The 19,742-nt window shown below is 32.5% G+C and overlaps 1 protein-coding gene across 1 annotated transcript in view; it reads right to left on the bottom strand.

Moving 5' to 3' along the window:
• Nucleotides 1–15,718, bottom strand: part of ich (zinc finger protein ichor) — a 34,866-nt gene extending 19,148 nt beyond the window's left edge. The window contains exons 1-2 of the mRNA XM_036373409.2: nucleotides 15,019–15,718; nucleotides 12,868–13,059 (exon numbers count right to left, since the gene is read on the bottom strand). The gene's annotated coding sequence lies outside the window, so the exon portion shown is untranslated. The remainder of the gene's footprint in view (nucleotides 1–12,867; nucleotides 13,060–15,018) is intronic.
• Nucleotides 15,719–19,742: the final 4,024 nt, after the last annotated feature.

Genomic DNA, 19,742 nt, shown 5'->3' with positions numbered 1-19,742 from the left:
GATCGGTCAGTTTGTATAACAGCTTTATGCTACAGTGGCCCGACATCAACGGCTCCGACAGATGAGCAGCTTCTTTGGGAGAAAGCACTTGTGCATTTCAGATACAGAGAGACTAATTCGTCTGAATTCTACACAAATAATGCTCAACTCTGAGATGGCCTACGAGATTGATCAGAAGGATCATAGAACGTTTTCCGCATATTCGACATTTTTTCGACCATATAAATTTGTATATATATATTACAGTTCCATCGAAGTATCACAACTAAGAGAGTACCTTACGTTTTATTTTAATTTTTGGAAATGAGCTGCTGGAATCGAGTGCTTGGAAGACCAAACTATTAATTAGAGTGCTTTAAAAAAGTTTCATAAAAGCATCTCATAAAATTGTTTAGCTTTTCAGAGGCAGCTTCAAAGAAACCTTTAAATAGTTGTCATCGAAGCGCTCGACTATTTATCTGACAGGACAGAAAGTTGTAATGTTTACCGATCGTACTTACCGAATTTTGTTCGACCAATTACTGTAGTTACAGTGTTTTAATAAAATACTTATTCGACTGAAGGAATAATGCAATTTGGTTTAATTGTGTTTTTAAGTAATTAGACGAAGTTCTCAAAATTATTTTAAAGTAATTTAGACGAGTTTCTTGAAGACTTAGAGAGATAAAAAAACATTCGTTATTGGGATTTATTAGCCTAATTGTTTGATATTGTGTAATTTATATCGATTTAAAAAAAATTTCGATTATCGATAATGAAAGTTGTTATTCCAAGCCTTAGGACATGTAGGCAGTCTAATAGTCGCCGGGCTATCGATATTTAATATATTTTCGATGGATTCATAACTTTTATTATTTTTAGGTTTTTACCACCGCTATCCAGTGTTTTCGCTACTTCATAATATTCTAAGCAAATACTTGATACAGACTGAGAGCCGTTCGTTTGAGTTTAGTTCAAAGAAGTTAATGCGCCAACATGTGTACAGCGGGAAGTGCGGAAACGAGAAAGAAAAAGTGAAGATATTACCGCTACGAACACAAGTGTAGAAATTAAGGACAGTCATTGGCCAGAACAACCATGACTTGGCCCCAACACAGATGGCATTGAATGGCTTGTGGCGGATGCTGTGCGGAATACGAAAACAGATGGCAGCAACAACCGCACGAACAACAATAGCAATAGCAATTAGCGAACGTTGCATGTTTATGCAGCGCACGTGAGAAGATGCAAGCGACAGCAGCAGAAAAACATAGCAAAATTAAAAATTAAAAAAAAACCATGGCAATAAAGCATGCAATTGCAATAAAAACAAAGTGGCTAAAGAAGAAAACGAACACATGTGACCACATTGAGGCCACACTTAGCTGTGTGGCGGCAATAAACTGAAACAACAACAACAATAGCGGTAAGTAGCGTTTGTTGCTTGTACTACGAAAAACTTGGCAAGGTTGTGCAGCTGTTGCAAGTAGCCAGCAACAAATTGAGGCTAAAGTTGTTTACTTGCAGCAACAGGTATTGGCCGGCAGCGGCGACTGTGGCAGCAATGCTAATTCCGCGACGCGTACCACATACTACATACGTACTTACATAGTCATAAGTGTGGCCCTGGCGCATGCGCGCACTTGCTTGCCAATGACACACGTGCCACAGCAACGCGACGACTTGGATGACTATTTTTATAGCGCCGTGCATATACATATGTATATATTTACATATATGTATGTATGCATATATACACTCATAAATGCATAAAGCTTCATTGGCGCATATATGTACATGTGTGTGTTTTGTTTGCTGGAATTTTCATTCAATGAATCTCTTCGCGGTTTCATGTGAAAACTCGGCCAAGTCAATGGAAAACGAAAAGTCTTACGCCAACAACAACAACTGCAACACAAAAACTCAATGAATACAAAAGTTGTATGTGTTTATATATATGTGTGTGAGTATGAGTTTGCAGAAAAACTTGCTAATATATGCATTCCCATTCGCACACACACAGTCACACTTGTTGTTAATGTTGTATGCCACATGCAAATGTTTTTGTTTTTTTTTGTGCTGTTTTTGGTTTACCTTTTTCATTTAGCGCGTGTGCTTAGTGCTTTATTGACTTACTTATCTCTTGTGTGTGTTATTTATGGCCCCGTCGCCGCTGCTTGGTCGCGTGTCATGCGCCTGCGCATATTCCCATATAATAAATGCGCCCACCGTTTTGAGTATTTACTATGTGTGTTGATAAGCCGGCTACCAATGACTAGTAAATGAGGGCATTTTTTGTGTGTGCATATAAAATATAAGTAAATTTTTACTGCACTTGTTTACGCCGTGTAATTAGTTGCCTCCCTATCTAGCAAAATCCAACAAAAGGTTGGGGCGAATTTATCTACCGACAAATACAGTTTGATAATTTATCGATTTTTTCAGTATGTCTTTCAAATTCCGCATACTGTTGTCTTGCTGAATGCTAATCCCGCCTATCAAAATATCAGGAGTTTTGAAAACTTTGAATAGAATTTTCACATCAAGTAATATTGGTTTTGTGTTGAAGAATCATTAGCGAATCCAAGGAAGTCTACATTATGATGCATTTAACTCTGTATCGTCTCCTGAAAGGTTGCGATTTTCTACACCGGAAATTTTCCCGAAAAATATTTATCGATAATCGATAGATGATATTCCAAACTGTTGAACAGTTTCAAAATTAATTTAAATCGCAAACCTCGCATTTTAAGGGACAATATTCATATTTATTGAATTACAAATGGCTCAGTAAAAAGAGCTGGATGATCAGAATTATACTTATATCGAATGAGATGGAAGTTGCTGTAACATGTGCTTATAAAAGTAAGAAGGAACTCATATTTAATTGATCTACATCAATCGGATGGAAGCAGTACAAATGCATGGAATTTAAGTTCAGTTTAACTTAAAACGTTATCACACCGATAGAAAATTTTCTTCTTTCCTTTACCTTCTATCTTATCTTCAATCTTCTATTTTCCTTTCAAATCTTTAGGAACTGAAAAACTATTATTGGTTGCTGAGCATAATGAAACAAAATAAAGAAACAAGAAGAAACGTTAACTACGGTTGCACCAAAGCTGTGCTACCCTTCATAAATACAAAAGATTCCATACAAAAACTTAATTTTGATCCGTCAGCTTGTATGACAGCTATATGCTATAGTCATCCGATCTAAACAATTTCTTTGGATATTGCACCATTGCCTTAGATACTTGTAATAAACAGAAAACTGAAATTCAGCATAAAAGCAGCAGTTTATGATGATATTCTAGCCATTCAAGCAGCCATAACTGAAGAAAAATATTCCTATAAATGACATAAAATAATGTATGCATGCATTGGTTGATCGTTCTAATGCAACCTATTTTGAACAAATAATAATTCACAAAGTTCGGTTACTTTTAAGACACACCTTGTATAACTAAATCTGAAAAGGTTACCGGCCAATGGTTTACAACCAACGAAAAACGTTTTTCTGGTTTTTTCTAGCCACGTTGTTTGATGCAAACAATCTGCAAACCGAATTAAGGTTACCTAATAAAGAAAAAGGATATTTGTCTTGAAGTTGATTGGTCTGTTTGCATGGCCGCTATAATTCAGTGGTCCAATATCGTCGGTTCCGACAAAAGAGCAGTTTCTTGCGAAAAAAAGACATGCGTAAAATTTCAAATCAATATCTCAAAAACTGAGAGACTAGTTTGCATATACTCGTATAAAGGCACAGATAGGCAGACATACTGATCATTTACATACTCGTATATACCTAATAGGATATCCGACGTTTGCTGTTCAGGCTGTAAAAATGTCGCTTTGATTCTGAAAGAGAATAAATCTATTATTACTGATTTCTTTATCCTTGATAAAATGATAAATGATAATCGTTCATTACACTTATTTGCGTTATACATATACCTATACCTTTCTTCAGCTCTATCGTAATGTTTAGACAATTGTTTAAGCCAAAAATAGGCTGGAAAATTTTATTTTGAAAACTCGTTCGTTTTAGTTCTTATAGAGATACTTATGAAAAAAAATTGCGAGGAAAATACAGCAGCAGCTAAATTTGACTGTGTTTTATTATATACTAATTCTAGCTAATATAGACAGATCCTCAATAATCTAAAACAACTTTCATCGGATCCACGATACAGTACATAATTGAAACTAAATTATTTCATACTAATTTAAGAACGATGAACATTTTAACATTTTAATTTGTTTATTCATTCGCATTTTTTTCATCAAAGAAAGAGAACACATATACTCAATACAAAAAAAAAAAAAAAATGGAAATCGAAATGTTAATGGCATTCTAAATATCATTAAATGTTCAGTGTTTATTTAAGACCATTGAGCGGAGTTGCTTTAGGCTTTTCTGATGAATGCAATCCCGAAAGTATGTTAGCCTTCTACGTTAAAAAAAAATTATGGTGCAGTTAAAAAATATATACATTAATCTGTCTTTCTCAGCAATTCACACAACTAAAATCTTGAAAAATTGCAACAACAACACAAAATTCGCATAAATTTTTTCTAAATTTAAGCAATTGGCTCAAAAAACATTCATTTCCGATTTGTTTGCGGAAACAAATGAATCCTATTTGCATTTTCAGCTCTTTTGTAGAGAAAAAAACCGGGCAGCAACAACAATAATAATAAAGACAACAGCACCACTCAGCACAGTTCAATAAACTCTAAAACTGACTGCGGATAGTATTTCAAGTAGTAACAGATTTGAATAACGACACAGATTTTATGCATGAAACGGCGCGCATCCAGGAGCAGCGCTGAGCACACCATAAACTGCTTCAATATATGTATGTATGTATGTATATTACTGTGCGCTATTTTTTATTTGCCCGGCTCATAAAATATTCGAATTACGAATTGTGTGAATGGCATTTTTGCGCGCACATGCAGATCTCACCACACGTGCACACACATACCAAATATAGTAGATGTAGTTGTGTGTATGTGTGTATATGCTTCTGGACGCTACGAAAATCAAGCAACAATAACAATAAAGCTAGCAAAGCGTCACAGTCGCATTATTTGTTGTGACTTAATTGCGTTTGTCGTTCTCATTGGCAGTTATTACGCTACAATATGCTGTAATTGCTTTTGTTTTTGTAGTTTTTTTTTGTGTGCTTAATTCCTGTCGTCACTGACGATATTTGGTACTTTTATGCCTGAGTACTACAGTGTATATAAAACTGTGCTCCTTTTGTTAATCTAACGGTTGTTTGCAATAATGCAACGCTATTTTGAGATATATAACAGTATATAGAAGAAAATATATGTATATTATACATGCAATTTTAAAAAATCCACAGCGAGCACTTACATATGTATGTGTGAATTTCATTATGTCAAATTCAATGATAGTAGTTGTCGAACAAATGAATATGTTTGCCATTTTAAAATCATGTATGACAACACTATTTCAACAAAATTGGTAACCAAACTTTTTCATTAAAATTTAAACAAAAGTACCTCATGTTTAACATTTTTTTTCTTTTGAAATGAAACATAATTTGTAGATACTATTGTAAAAGGGGACAATTGCAACGAAATTTAGTCACACAAAAAAATTTCAGCACGCCTTTCAGTATACATAGCGTCAGCCCTCTAAAGGCTGATTGCCAAACTTAGAGGCAAGGGTGAAGAAAGCAGTTACAGCACTTTATACCTGCAAAAGGTAACGCGAATAAACGCCTCGAGTAGCTTATTGGCTCTACACAGCAGTTGTTAGACTGAATATGACATATGGTACATTGGTATGGTGGCCAATAATGGACAAGAAATACGCAGTAGGGCGTATGGAAAGCATACAAAGTGCAGCTAGTACTTGCATCAGTGGAGCTCTTAGCACAGCGCCAACAAATTTCTTCTGTAAGCAACTGGCAGCGAAGTCAGCTCTAAGACTAAGGGAATCCTCTCAATTGGACGTCTGTAATAAGGCACATTCTATGATACTTAGTAAGTTCCCAATTCTCAATTCATTACCACTCATTTTCGAAATCCTACAGAATAGAGGCTTCCCTTCCAGATAAGAAAGGGAAAGAGGCAAGGTGGACAAAGACGAAGGAATAAGCATCTGTGCAGATGGGTTCAAGCTGGATAAGGTGGAAAATGGTGTTTTTTCAGCCAAATTAGATACAAAAATCGCTTTCCGTTTACCAGAACACTGCAGTGTCTGCCAAGCGGAGAGCACAGCAATCAACGAAAGTCTTGTTGTTCTGACAAGCAGTGTGATCACAACAAGGAATATATTTATATATACAGATAGCCAAGCAACTTTGAAATCCCTACAGTCTCCTAGGGTTCCGCCAAAGATAGTGAAAGAATGCTTAGAGCTCTTAGTGGATTTAACATCCTATTTCACGATAAACCTGCAATTGGTTCCAGTGCTTGCTGACATTCCTGGTAACTGTAAAATAGATGAAGTACCCGGAACAGCCACCACCCTACAATGGGGCTCCGGAAAAGAAGGACTACATATGCATTTGGCCACTTTTAGACTATTGTAGAAGCTGTCAGAAGGTAGAAGAAGAGGAGACGAAAAAACATCTTCTATGCGAATGCAAGCCTTTTTACAGGAAAAGAATCGAAAAAAGGGTTTCTTGATGATGTTTCAGAGGTTGCACAAGAAGATAGCTAAGAGCCTAGCTGCGTCGTCAGACAGCCACTCTACCTACCTACCTACCTTCACCTTTTTATATACATATACTTGTGTGACATTTTACTCATTCATTTTGATTATATTTGCTTTTATTAAAGGTGATAACTCGAAGACAAATGAGCCGATCATCATGAAATTTATTTCTACCTGTTCTGCATAGTATAATTCTGCATATAATGATCTATTGGTCAGGCCAAAATCGCCTAAAAAACTGGGCTAACATTCAAAAAAAAAAAATTTTATAAAGCTGAAAAAAAAAACACATGCCGGAACCATTGCAGCAGTGGAGAAGTATTTATTTTTAGCGCCGTCGGAGATCTCGTATAACTAAAAAAATTTTAATTTAAATTAATTAAATTAATTAATATTATCTTTTTTTTATTATATTGTGTGTTCTTGAAACATGTATAAATACATCCTGAAAATCGATACAGTATTTTTTTTTAATTCCCAAAAATCTACGTTTTTAGGCTGTCACACTAGGTGTGACCCTTAATATATTTGACAGTCAATTAAAAAATATATATATTATTTTTATTATCATATAAATATAAGTATAAAAAAATATTTTGCACACCTTCACATGCCCAACGCTCTCAGGCCAGCGGTCATCGGCCACTATATAACAAATTTAATACAAAAACATAACTTTTATCTACAAACACAATACCTGTAGTGCCCACTGACAACCTGCATAGTCAAGCGACTGACGAGTGCTGCGCGAATTTATCGCCTTTTAGTCATATTTCAGGCTTTTAGCGTCTTTGTTTTGCGATTATTTATTTATTTGCATTTTTTTAATACGTTTTTGGTCACTACGCTTGACTATACACAACAAATATAGCGGCAAATATTATTAGACAGCCAAATAAACGTTAGGCGAGTAGCAGCGGGTCAGCGAACTCTCTTCGGCTGAGTTTCGAATATTTATTTTAATGTATTTTGTTCCTTTTTCAACAAACGCAGCCGCTGCGACGGCGCGACGTTGCTAAATTTTTCATTTTTTCTTTGCTGTTTTTTGTTGTTGTTTGAAGCAATTTAGTCTAACTATGCTTATAGATTGTGTGTTTAGCTTTTTGCCGCCGCTACCGCTTGAATTTCGTACACTTGACTGATTTTGCGCGCCTCTGTAGCGCACTCAATCCGCTCACTCGCTAGTCGCTGCTCGCTTCGAGGCTGCGCTGGCGTTCTGTAGACTAGTTGTTACTCTTTTAAGACACTACTAACAGTAGTATTTATTGCTGTTGTTGCATTTTAGTCTGTATGCAGCTGAAAAAAACACACACATGCTCGAGTATTAATCGCATGCGCTTTTGACTAAAATACAGCGGCAGCAGCTGTAAATTACAGCAATAACTACAACATGAACATCAAATTAATTAATGTTAGAAAAGTGAATAAAATACTATTTTTTGCCACTTTTTCCAGGCAAAGTTAGCACTGTAGTTGCCTTCTTTTCGGTTAGTTTAATAATTTTTATTTTAATGTCTGTCTGTCTGCCTGTCTGCCTATTGCTTTGTGTTCCCCATTTTGGAGTTACTAGCGTGTATTTTGCTCTGCGCTTAACTGCTTCTGTATGTACTGCTGTCATTGTTGTTGTTGGCTCATTTACTTTTAGTTACTAAGCCCGCCACATGAGTAATGGCAAGACTATGTAAGCAATTTACTATGTCATTTAACGGTGTTTGATTTTTTTAAATATTTCATTTGGACTTTTAATTTTTTGGAAGATTTCCTAGAATCCTTTTATTCATAAAAAAGCCGAAAAACTTTTGAAATTAATTAACTGATAGCTTCAATTTTTATATCTAGTAAAGAATTCTTTTGGGATAGGAATTACTGCAGCAGGAAATGCTTTTTTAGCGCTGTCAGAGGTCGCGTGTAATTCGAAAAATGTTTAATCTTTTTCTTCAACATTTTTACTGTGCATTGTAAAAATATGTATAAATATTAAAACAGCTGATACAGCTGTTACTTTAGATATGCCCCCTAAATATAAACAAATTATTTATTAATATTCGGATATCCGAATAACAAATTTTATTGTTTTTGTGCCGCGAAAAAGTAAAAATTACGTTATATTTTTGCTCATAACACATTCAGTTAGGAGTTTGTTTTTAAACAAAAATGTTTCTTACCAAAATAGTTCAAAATTAGATTTTAATCTTGTTTGAATCAAGTTTAGTCTTTTGAAAGATGATTGAGACCTTACAAATATAGATCTTCTCTCAGCAGGCGAAAACGTTTATCCGAGAATATTATATTTTTTGGAAAAAAATCCTCTCATAAAATCCATAAACCTTTTGGATCTAACTTAAAGCTTGTACGATCCCCCACTTTCTATTGAAATCAAAGCGTACAGCTTAATAAGCATAAGAATATGTATCAAGCGCCTAGATATTTGTAGCACAACTAACTATATACACATATGTATGTATCCGAAATTTTGCAATTTGTAATTAGCTTTTAACCCCCAAATATACGTTTTAATTAGCCATTAAACACTTTTTCCAAGCCATTCTCTTTCAAAGCCACTAACCAGTAAAAAAATATGCTGTGCATGACACACCCATTGACCGAAATCACGTAGTCAAATGTATTTCGCAATTTTTGGCAAAAGCGGTAAAAAGTTGGATGCCATGAAGTGACGTAATATTGGTCGCTGCTAGAATACAGTTAGTCGAGAATTAACGATGATGCGATGACGCAGCGCTTCATTCAATCTCCAGTCAGTCAGTCCGCAGTGCATTGACCCAATGGACTTACACACATACATACATATATACATACACATGTTTGTACAAGTATATTCGCTAGCCGCGCATTTACTTATTAAGGAGGCGTTAGTAGCTAACTACACGTGCCGTTATAGCAGAATCTGCAGATATATGAGTAACTTAAAAGGTGCTACTAATTTGAAAGGAAACTTTTGGAGTGTACAAGTATGTGTATGCATATGTGTGTAGGTATATAAAAGCGCGTGTTTTTAAAACAGTTAAGTGATAAAATGTCTAAAGCTATAAATTGTTGTTTCTAAATATTTGCAAATTTGGTATCAATATCTATTTGGAATTTAATATGGTTTCTCCTGCCAATACACCAATATGTATGTATATACTATGTATATGTAAAGAATTAAATTTAATGATAATTTTTTTTCTGTCATCAGTAAGTTCAATTATGGGAAGTACCATACACACATATGGGTCATTCCATCGAAAATTTACATTTAACATTTTTTTATACCCTAAACAGGGTTTATTGAGTTTGCCACACCAAAAAGGAAACGTCGGAGACCCTATAAAATATATACATAAATGATCAGCATGATGAGCTGAGTTGATTTAGCCATGTCCGTCTGTTTGACCGTCCGTCCGTCTATCCGTCTGTATATATGCAAATTTTGCACCGGTCCTTTTCTTACTAAGGAGCTGCTCATTTGTTGAAACGGTACCGGACCACTATAGCATATAGCTGCCATACAAATTGAACAATCGGAAGCAAGTGCTTGTATGAAAAGCTCTTTCAGTTGACGAGGTATCTTCACGAAATTTGTCATAGATTATTATTTAAAGCAATAGTGTAATCTCCGAAGAAATTGTACAGATCGGATGACTATAACATATAGCTGTCATATTAACTGAACGATCGGAGTAAAGTGCCTGCATGGAAAACTTTTTTTATTTGACGAGGCATCTTCACGAAATTAGATCGGAATCAAGTTTTTGTATGGAATCTTTTGTATCTGTGAAGGGTATTATAGCTTCAGTGTAACCGAAGTTAACGTTTTTTCGTGTTTTTTGTATTCTTCGACTCAATATGAAATATTTGAAGTTATGAATTTTCAAGATTTCAACTTTGGGAAAAAGTACCTATAAACATTTGCATATACGAAGAAAAGTAACATATTTCTATAGAAAAATAACTAACCGGCCTATTCTTTACGATTTCTTCTCTGCTTTCCAATGAGATAAATGTTGAATTTTTTCGAATGGAACAAATAATTTTTAACTTCCCGCTAAGAAAATGGAAAATTTTCTAAAAATCGGGAAGATATTGGTTTCACCCCATTTTGCAAAAATCGAGTTCTCAACAGATCTCGACGTTCTGAGGGTCGAGGAAGCTTCCCCGAACATTTCTACGATGATGTCCGTATGTCTGTATGTATGTGTGGATGTATGTGTGTGTGTGTGGATGTATGTGACCCTCTTATAACTATTAAACTGCTCAACCGATTTGAATAAACGGCATTCCAAAGGGTTTCATTGCACTTGAATTTCGTGTAAGTTTGGACCCAATCGGACCAGTAGATTTCGAGAAATCTCAAAAATAAAAATTTTGAAAAATCGTTTTCGAATTTTTTCCAAACGACTTGACCGATCGACACCAAAAACTAATCAGTTCTAAACCTTGAAGAAACACATCGTTTGCCGCAAACCGGGTCGAAATCGGTTGATTTACTTGCTAGATATCGAAAACGAAAAATTTCGAAGAGCTCAAAAGCTGTGAAAAAAGCGAAATTTGAACGTTAGCGTATGAAATTAGAGGGAAGTTGCAGGGATGGCCCTTGAGGCCAACCGTTTTCCACATTTTTTTTTTTCTATTTTTATTCCGTTTTTTTTTTTAATGAAGAATGTACATTTCTTTAATGACTAATTTATAAATTTCAGAGAGGAATTCAGGTTTTGAAACTATATTTCTCGTGTTTGCGGCTAGCACAGTGGGCTTCTTTCCACGCGTGCAGGATGAGAAGTAGCGGCATGCGGCATCAAACATGCTTCGCAGCGATAGTATACGAACAATCGCGGACTCGAAACGTGGAAAATTAAATATTTAATGCGGAGGGAGTTTTTAACGGTTGTTTTGTAATTTCAACGTATAATCCCTGCTTCAACCATCAGCTCCGAATTCAACCGACACCTGATAATTCATATTATTTCTACCCATTCTTGCTTCAAAAGAAAAAACCTATTGGTTTTTCTTATACATGTAAAAAACATAAAAAATTTGGTCAGGAACAACAAAAAAATAAAAACTTTGAGATATACCTTTCAAACTTTCTCCTGCGACGATAATATTCATTGCATTATATACCATATTTGAATAAAGAAGACAATAATTGCACCTAACTCAGTTGGCATCGAGTAACTTACTTTAAGTCCCTTAAATAACAAAAAAATAACAAAAAACGTTTTCTCTTCTCTGCTAAATTCTGCACTATTGATTATTGCGCCTTTTTACAGTCTAACCACAAAATAATCAAACTAGGTAAGTGAAATTAACACTTCGGCAAATTCAGCATCTCTTCTGCAAATAACTTAACAAATTTCAAAATGATGATCCAAACTTCAATTTTCGAAAATTTCTTAATTCAAAATCCAAATACCTTATTTGGGTCAGCGGTGTTTTTGCATTCCATGCAAAATACTTCTACTATTGTTGTTGTTAATCAATGACTCATTTTGTTTACATTGAAATGTTGTTGTTTACACCTGGGACACGAACAAAGCAATCGATGCAATGAAAGTGAAAATCATATAAAGCAACAAAACATAAATGAAACCGAAAACGAAAACGAAATGATGGAAATGACAGAGTCTCGAATTTCGCAGAAAACCCCAATGTCATTTTGACAAATTAAAGATTACAGGAAGCAGCATACAATTAGTGAGCAGGTGCTCTTTTGTATGAGTGCTGAGAAAAGTGTAATGCATAGAAATGTTTTGGTATATTCAATAGCGGGGGAGGAAATAAAATATATTTATATAAACTAAATATGTTTAACATATATATATATAGTATATAAAGTTAGCTCTAAATTTAAAAAATCTAAACTGATAAAAATACTAAAAAAATTGCAAAACATATGTTGAGGCATAAAAGAAAATAAATAATTATTTAGTAGTGTTGCCAATAAAGTACTTAAAGAGGCTGTAGTTTTAATATATTGGCACAGAGTTGCCTCCTATTAGCAATAATGAGTGCAATAAAATTAGCGCACGAGCCTTATTAAGAGGTGTAAAAAATGAAAATTAAATTCTCCAAGAAAATGTAAGTGTTTGTTTTATATAATCTGAGCACAAGTATGCACTTTATAAAGCAAGTATTTTAAGAAATAAATAAAATATGGTATTTTTTCAATAACAATAATAATTTCTTACACGTGTTGCATTGAAGAAATCACAACATTTTCAAATATCCTTGTAATCCGTGTTAGATGTTGTTGTTGTAGCTTTAGTGGGTTTTTTTAACGCCGCGCTAATGCTTTGCTGCTGCTGTTCTTATTCAATTATTTGTTATATCCCAACAAATGTATGTGTTTGTTTGTATGTGTCCTTGGCGTGCAGGCAACACTTTAAATATTGTTTTGTTTTTTTTGGTTTGCAGGAAATTTTCATGATTTGCCAATTTTTCCGTGGAATATTTTTTAATTATGTTTTTTGCGCGAAAAACAGGAAAAGAAATACAAAAAGTGAGTGTAGTAGAGGAGATAAACATAGAAAGAGTCAGGGGAAGCCCAAATATGAAATGAAATAAATATTGAAACATAAATAAGGATAGCTGAATAATTGTGGTCATGCGAATGGGTTATGGTAAGAAGTCACAGACATTGAAGGAAATAGCAAAGAGAAAGAAGCAAATGACTAAAATATAAAATTTGTGATAAACTTAATTTAAAAAAAAAAATTTAAAAAAACCCAAAAAATTAATAAAATTAAAACAGAATATTAAATTTTGGGTCAAGTGAATATATTTTTTAACGAAACGTTTAATCGAATTAAAACTCAACTACGTAAATAATAAAAGAGCTTTAAATGAGTAAAATATTTTTCATGAATAAGAAAACTGCCTATCAAAATTATATCAGTAATCTCAATTTTTTTCATTTCAAATGATGAATATCATGATAGATAAAATCAATACTAAAATAATGATAAAAACGTATTTACTATTTGAAAAAAATTCTCAAATTTTAAAATAATTTTAAATTTTGTATATTTTCACTATTTTTTCATTAAGTATTTGCATTAATATTCTACAACTATAAAATAATTTCACAATTTTTTTCATATTCTTTCATATTGCTTAAATAATTGCATTAATATTTGACACTTAATATTTTTTTTAACAAAAAAATTAAAAAAAAAAATTATAAAAAAACAGAAAACAACAGCTTTAGAGAAAGCAATAATACATACATATGTATTTTGGAAAAAATTTTGAAATTTTTTTAATCATATAAGTTGTAAAAAAAATGATATATATATATATGTACATAATGGTATACATATTTTTTTGGAATAGATAGAACAGAAATAATCATTACATTCAAATTTAAAAAAATAATAATAACAGAAAAATTTAAAAAATTATATTGAAAAAAATTAAGAAGTATTAATTTTTAATTTTTAATGAAAATTTTATCTGACTTATACTTATATGTTACGTATGTATGTATATAAATATTCTATAAATCATTTATTCATTCTATTATACATTTTTTTGAAATTTATTATAATGTGATGGCTTAAATATTTTTTGCAAATAAATAAACATGATACATGATGAATAGAATAAAAAATTAGATAAAATGTTAATAAATAAACATTTTTTGAAGCAATACTTGAAAATCAATTTAAATTTTTTTTTGTTTAAAATTTGTTTAAATGAATTTTTATGAATGTATACATTTATTGTTTTTTTTTAGATGTTATATACACTACGTAAATCTAATAAATGAAAATTTATAGTTTGAAATATTTTAATATCGGTTAATTTTTTACGAATTAATCTAAGTATATAGAATAGAATGTAAAATTATATAAAACCATCAAAGAAAGAAATTTTTTTTGTAAATAAATTTTTAGTTTTGAAAATATTTTTTTAAATTTTGTCTTTGTAAGAATTTTATTTACACTAACGCATGAAATAAAAAAAAATTAATAACTTGGAATGTTTTTTATTTTTAAATGTGCAAAGTTGAAGTGTTTTTAGAATTAAATAAGGTTATTTTTTTATAAATTTTTAATTTTGAAAATAGTTTATTTTAAATTTTTTTAGTAAAAATTTAACTTAAATAATTTTTGTTTGTTTTTTTCTATATGTAAATACTTAACTTTTAAAAAATTGTTTTAAAAATTGTATATACTCTCTTTGTGAAAAAATTAAAAAGATAGAAAGAATGGCTTTTGTGTTAAATAATAAATTCAAATGTTTGTGCAAAACTTCGCTTAATCTCAATTATATAAAACAGACATGTAAATTGGGTAAGCACAAAAAAATATATAATTTTAAAAATATACTATACTCACAAATAATATGTGTACGTTTTGTGTGTATGTAGAAAAAATACTTGTTAAAAATATAAATACAGCGACAGCATTCATAACAAAAAAAATTAAGGAGCACAGCACGCAAAACGACGAAATTTTCATAAACGCCAAAAAATTTAATATTAAAGTGTTTAAATATTTTTACAACTTTCTTTGAAAATTATTTAATAATTATATTATATTATTATTTGTTCTTTAATACTTTAGGGTTTTGTTAGTGGGTGCAAAATTTCGGTACTAGTGTGTCAATATGTCAATATGTGTGTTAGTGTGAGTAGCGAAATAGGAAATGGAAGTAAAAATATTTACAATTCAAAATAAATGACAGCAATTAACGTTTTATAGCGATATTGCTATTATTGTTGGACTGGTTGCTTGCAGGCAGTTGGTTGGAGAGCTGGGGTGTAGAGTTTTGGTACGGTTGGATACTTTTGTTTTGTGTTTATATATTTGAGGTATTATCGCCAACACCCGGGATTTGCCGAAAAAAATGTCGCTGAGATTTTTTGTTTGATTTCAATTTTATTTTTATTGTTTGTCTTGTGGATTTTTGATGCATGGAAATATTTACAACAGTTTCTATGACAGATCCTGTGCTGATTATAGAGCGAGTTACGGGCTTAATTTAGTTTGATTGCAAATTTAAAAATAAAAAAAATTTGTTTGTATTTTATTTAAATATATGTATTATATTTTTTGTATACAAATTTTTTATATAATTTTTTTTTAAATAATTTTTTTTTCTTCGCCAATTTCGTATTTTTTTTTGTTTTGTAATTTCACTCGTTTTGCGTTTGATTAGTTGGCTTTAGGTTTTTAAGTTTTTAAACTTTTTTCAAAATTGTATTTCCTGCTTTGCTCTGGTGTTGCTTTATTTGCACTTATTTCTTCACTCGTTGGGTATCCCGTTTGCGGCTGTATTTTGTGTTTTTATTGCTATCTTTAAACGTTTTTCTGGTTTTTTGTTTGATAGCACCTTTTTTTATATATAAAAACTTTTTGAAATTGCAATTTATTTTAATTTCCATTTATAGTTTAATTGTTGCGCCATTTCGAATACACATAAACGGTTTAAAGGAATTTTTTTTTGGTATACTCATAGAATTTTTATAACGTTTACAGTGAGTAGATGCGCACTTTTTGTGCTGGAAATTATAGTATTTTTTTTTTTAATATTTTCTTTTGTCACAAAATATATCATAATATTGGCTTTCTGTTTTATTTCGCTTACAAATTAGGCACTTTTATTTTTTGTTGCTTTTAAAATTTTGTATACGGCATATAAACAGGGTTGCATTTCCAAAATTATTCACTTATTTTCTTTTTTACTCTTATATATAATGCATTTTGTTTTTTAAAATAATATACACAAAGATTTTTCAATCTATTTAAGCATTCACTTTTTTCTAATTTTGTTTTCGTTTTTACAAAAAAAAATTTCAAGTCAAAGTTTGTTGGAATTTTTTGACATTTTCAAAATTAAACACATAGTTTTGCAAATTTTTCATTTTAATATCCAAAACTGCCTGGAATTTTTTTAACGTGTGTACATATGTAGCTTTAACTTAACCATATTCCATAAAAATCGTTTTTTAGCCACAAATTAAAAAAAAAAAAATCACTTTAATGACTGATTTACAATTCCTGTTTTTATTTTAAGTTTTTCACATATTTTTTAATTGTGAAGCAACAGCATTTCATGAAAAAAGTTCTCGTTTCGTATTTTATCTCAAATTTTTTCGAGTTTCATTAATTACAAAATTTTAATATATCTTCGTTTTTTCAAATACGTCACTTTTCAATATTTTATATTGTGCATTAACAATTTAATATTGCGCGAAAATTATCACTTTTTATATTTCGCACTTTTTGTCTTCAATATTATTATTTATTTATATTTCATAAAGAATATTTTTTGTCAGCGTGTAATCCAATCAGTGTACATATGTATGTATGATCTCTACGCACAGTACGCCCGTAAGCAGAGCAGAGAAATTTCCACAAATCCGAATACGTCAACGGTAGAAAGCCGACTGTGCGCAGGCGCACCAAAAGAAATGCGCACAACGGTACCGCCACAAGAGCAACGAGCGGTAGCAGCGGCACTAGTCGATACCAAAAACAGCAACAACAATAGCGTACGAAGAGCAACAGCTGCACGAGCAGCAGAAGCTGACGTAGAAGTAGAAGCGACAAAGAATGGTATGACAATGACGATGATGAGGATGGGAGCGCACACTAGTACAAGCGCGGCGCGCTCTTGTTGTTGGTGTTGTTCACAGCTATTTATATATCGTTGATTTGCACCAGCACTGCTGATCATACAAGAAGGCTATAGAGACACAAGCCCAAACCGGCAACAAACACTCGGCTTAGGTTTTAGCCAACGAACATCATTTGCACGAATGCACAGCATGGCATAGCCGACACGGTGTTCAGAGTCTTTCGTCCGGCTTACCATTAGTTGGGCGCAAGAATCGCGTATGTGTTGTTGGTAGCGGCAGCAACGGAGCGTGGTTCTGCAAATATTGCGCCAACTCAGCTGAGCGCACTATGCAACATGTTCGAAAAGCGCTTAACGCGCCACATAACTGTAGTTGTTTCGGCATATGTTTTGCGAAGTCGCGCTCGTGTGCGTGTTTGTGGCCGCTGAACTGTTTGTTATTGTTACCTTCAATGCGTTCAAAGTCATGGCTAACGAGTTGGCCGGCTGCGAGCGAAAGAGAGTGCCAGAGAAATATTTACGGGCGGTGAGCGCATGTATTCATTCATTTTTTTGTTTTACGCTCAGCTCTAGTTTGTGCTCTCACGTACATCATTCGCGTTAGCAACATGTTGCGCGCAATAAATTCTACACTCAAATATCAATGGATATTTCTTATGCTGCTAACATAAAAATTTATTAGCTAACATATAATATGAATTTGAAATTTATGTTTCAAAATTCTTCACGTTATACTTAACAGCTTTCTTCGAGACGGTCTACGTGAGGTGCAACAGCTACAAACATATCAATTTCGTGAAGTATGCTCAATGCAGTTTGTGTCTTAAGTCTTTTGTGTTGCTCGTAGCCCCAGTGTTTAATTGTGGCACAACAACTGCAACAAATTATGTGGCTGTATTAAAATAAGAACTCTTTAAAGCATGATTTCAAATTTTCAACTGTAAGTACGAATAGCTGAAAACATTGAATCTTATATGGAAATATATACGGAGAGCTGAATCGATCTTTATAGATACATCTAATGGGTTTCCGAATAAGAATGATATTATTTCTAGGTGTCGTTTCAGCCTTTCAGGCTTTTGAGAAAGGATTTTGGCTTGCATCCATATAAAATTGGTCTCACTCAAGAACTGAAGCCATTGGATCACCAAGATATCTTCACGAAATTTTGAAGGAATCATTATCTAAGGCAATAATGGAATCTCCGGAAAAATTGTTCAGATAGAATCACTATAGCATATTGCAGTCACACAAGCTGAACGATCGGAATCAAGTTCTTCTAAGGAATATTTTTTGTTTGTGAAGGGTATTATAGTTTCGGTGCAACCAAAGTTAACGTTTTTTCTTGTTTTTGCTTTCGGTTAAGCAAAGTGAAAATCGAACTTTTTTTACCCAACTATCTCAGCAAGCTGCAACTTAGGGAAATACATATGTATATATATTTTTTCTTTGAAATTTTTTTTTTCATAAAATCTTAACATGTTAATGAACAACAACAAAAAAAAATAAATAAATAAATTGTACAAAATATTATTACTTCTCTTATCGAGCGTTAAAAAGTGCCCGAAATTAATTTATAAAATACCGGAATTATATAACATATTATAAGTAAAATAAATATTGTTTTAATCAAATTTCACTTTATTAATTTTAATAGCACTAATTAATTTGCTTATCAATATTTTAATACTTTTCATAATATTACTCAAACACATTCCTTATATTGCGCACATAATTAACCTAAATTCAGCAAAAGCTCTTTTGCATTGCTAAAAATAACCGAAAATAGTATTTAGGCAAACTGTAAGGCCTACTCAGTCGAGCCACACAATGGGTGCGCAATATTAAGCGCACATTTATAAATATATATGTACTTATATACATATCATATACACTTCAAGAATTGACAAGTCTACATACAGCCAGTATTTACCTAGATTTGTATCAAAAAATTCAGGCACAAGACCCGCATTTCTTTAAGCGAATTTATGCGTGCGTATTTTTTTTTTATAAAAATATTGCCAACGCAACACAAATACATAGAAATGTGCTGTAAATTTGAATATAAAGCGACGTTTCGCTCTTCTACTTTACGACATCACGGCACGATCACAAATCATATCAGTATACGCTCACCGCATTTACTCTCCTCCGTGCATACTCGCCGCCGCGATCAGCTAGTCAGCCAACCCACCAACCAGCACTCATTTGCAACTTGACCTAGAAACACTTTTTCCTGTTATTTCGCCTTGTAAACAAAATATATTTACAGTTTATATTGAGGCAGCAAAACTTTTCATGATTTCATGTTGCTAAACATGTTGCTTGGAGGACGGAAAATCTGCTTGATATAGTATATGTATTTGCACTTGAATCAATAAATTATGAGTGCTCAGAGCAACATAACATGATAAATTTTAATACCAACTATTACTGACGAAAACTGTAGCAGCAAGAGTTTTCTGCTTAATCAGTTGAA

Source organism: Bactrocera oleae, chromosome 2, assembly GCF_042242935.1.
Source record: "Bactrocera oleae isolate idBacOlea1 chromosome 2, idBacOlea1, whole genome shotgun sequence".
NCBI lineage: Eukaryota > Metazoa > Arthropoda > Insecta > Diptera > Tephritidae > Bactrocera > Bactrocera oleae.
The sequence above is the reverse complement of the archived record's forward strand: the minus strand, read 5'-3'. Positions and strand labels throughout refer to the sequence as shown.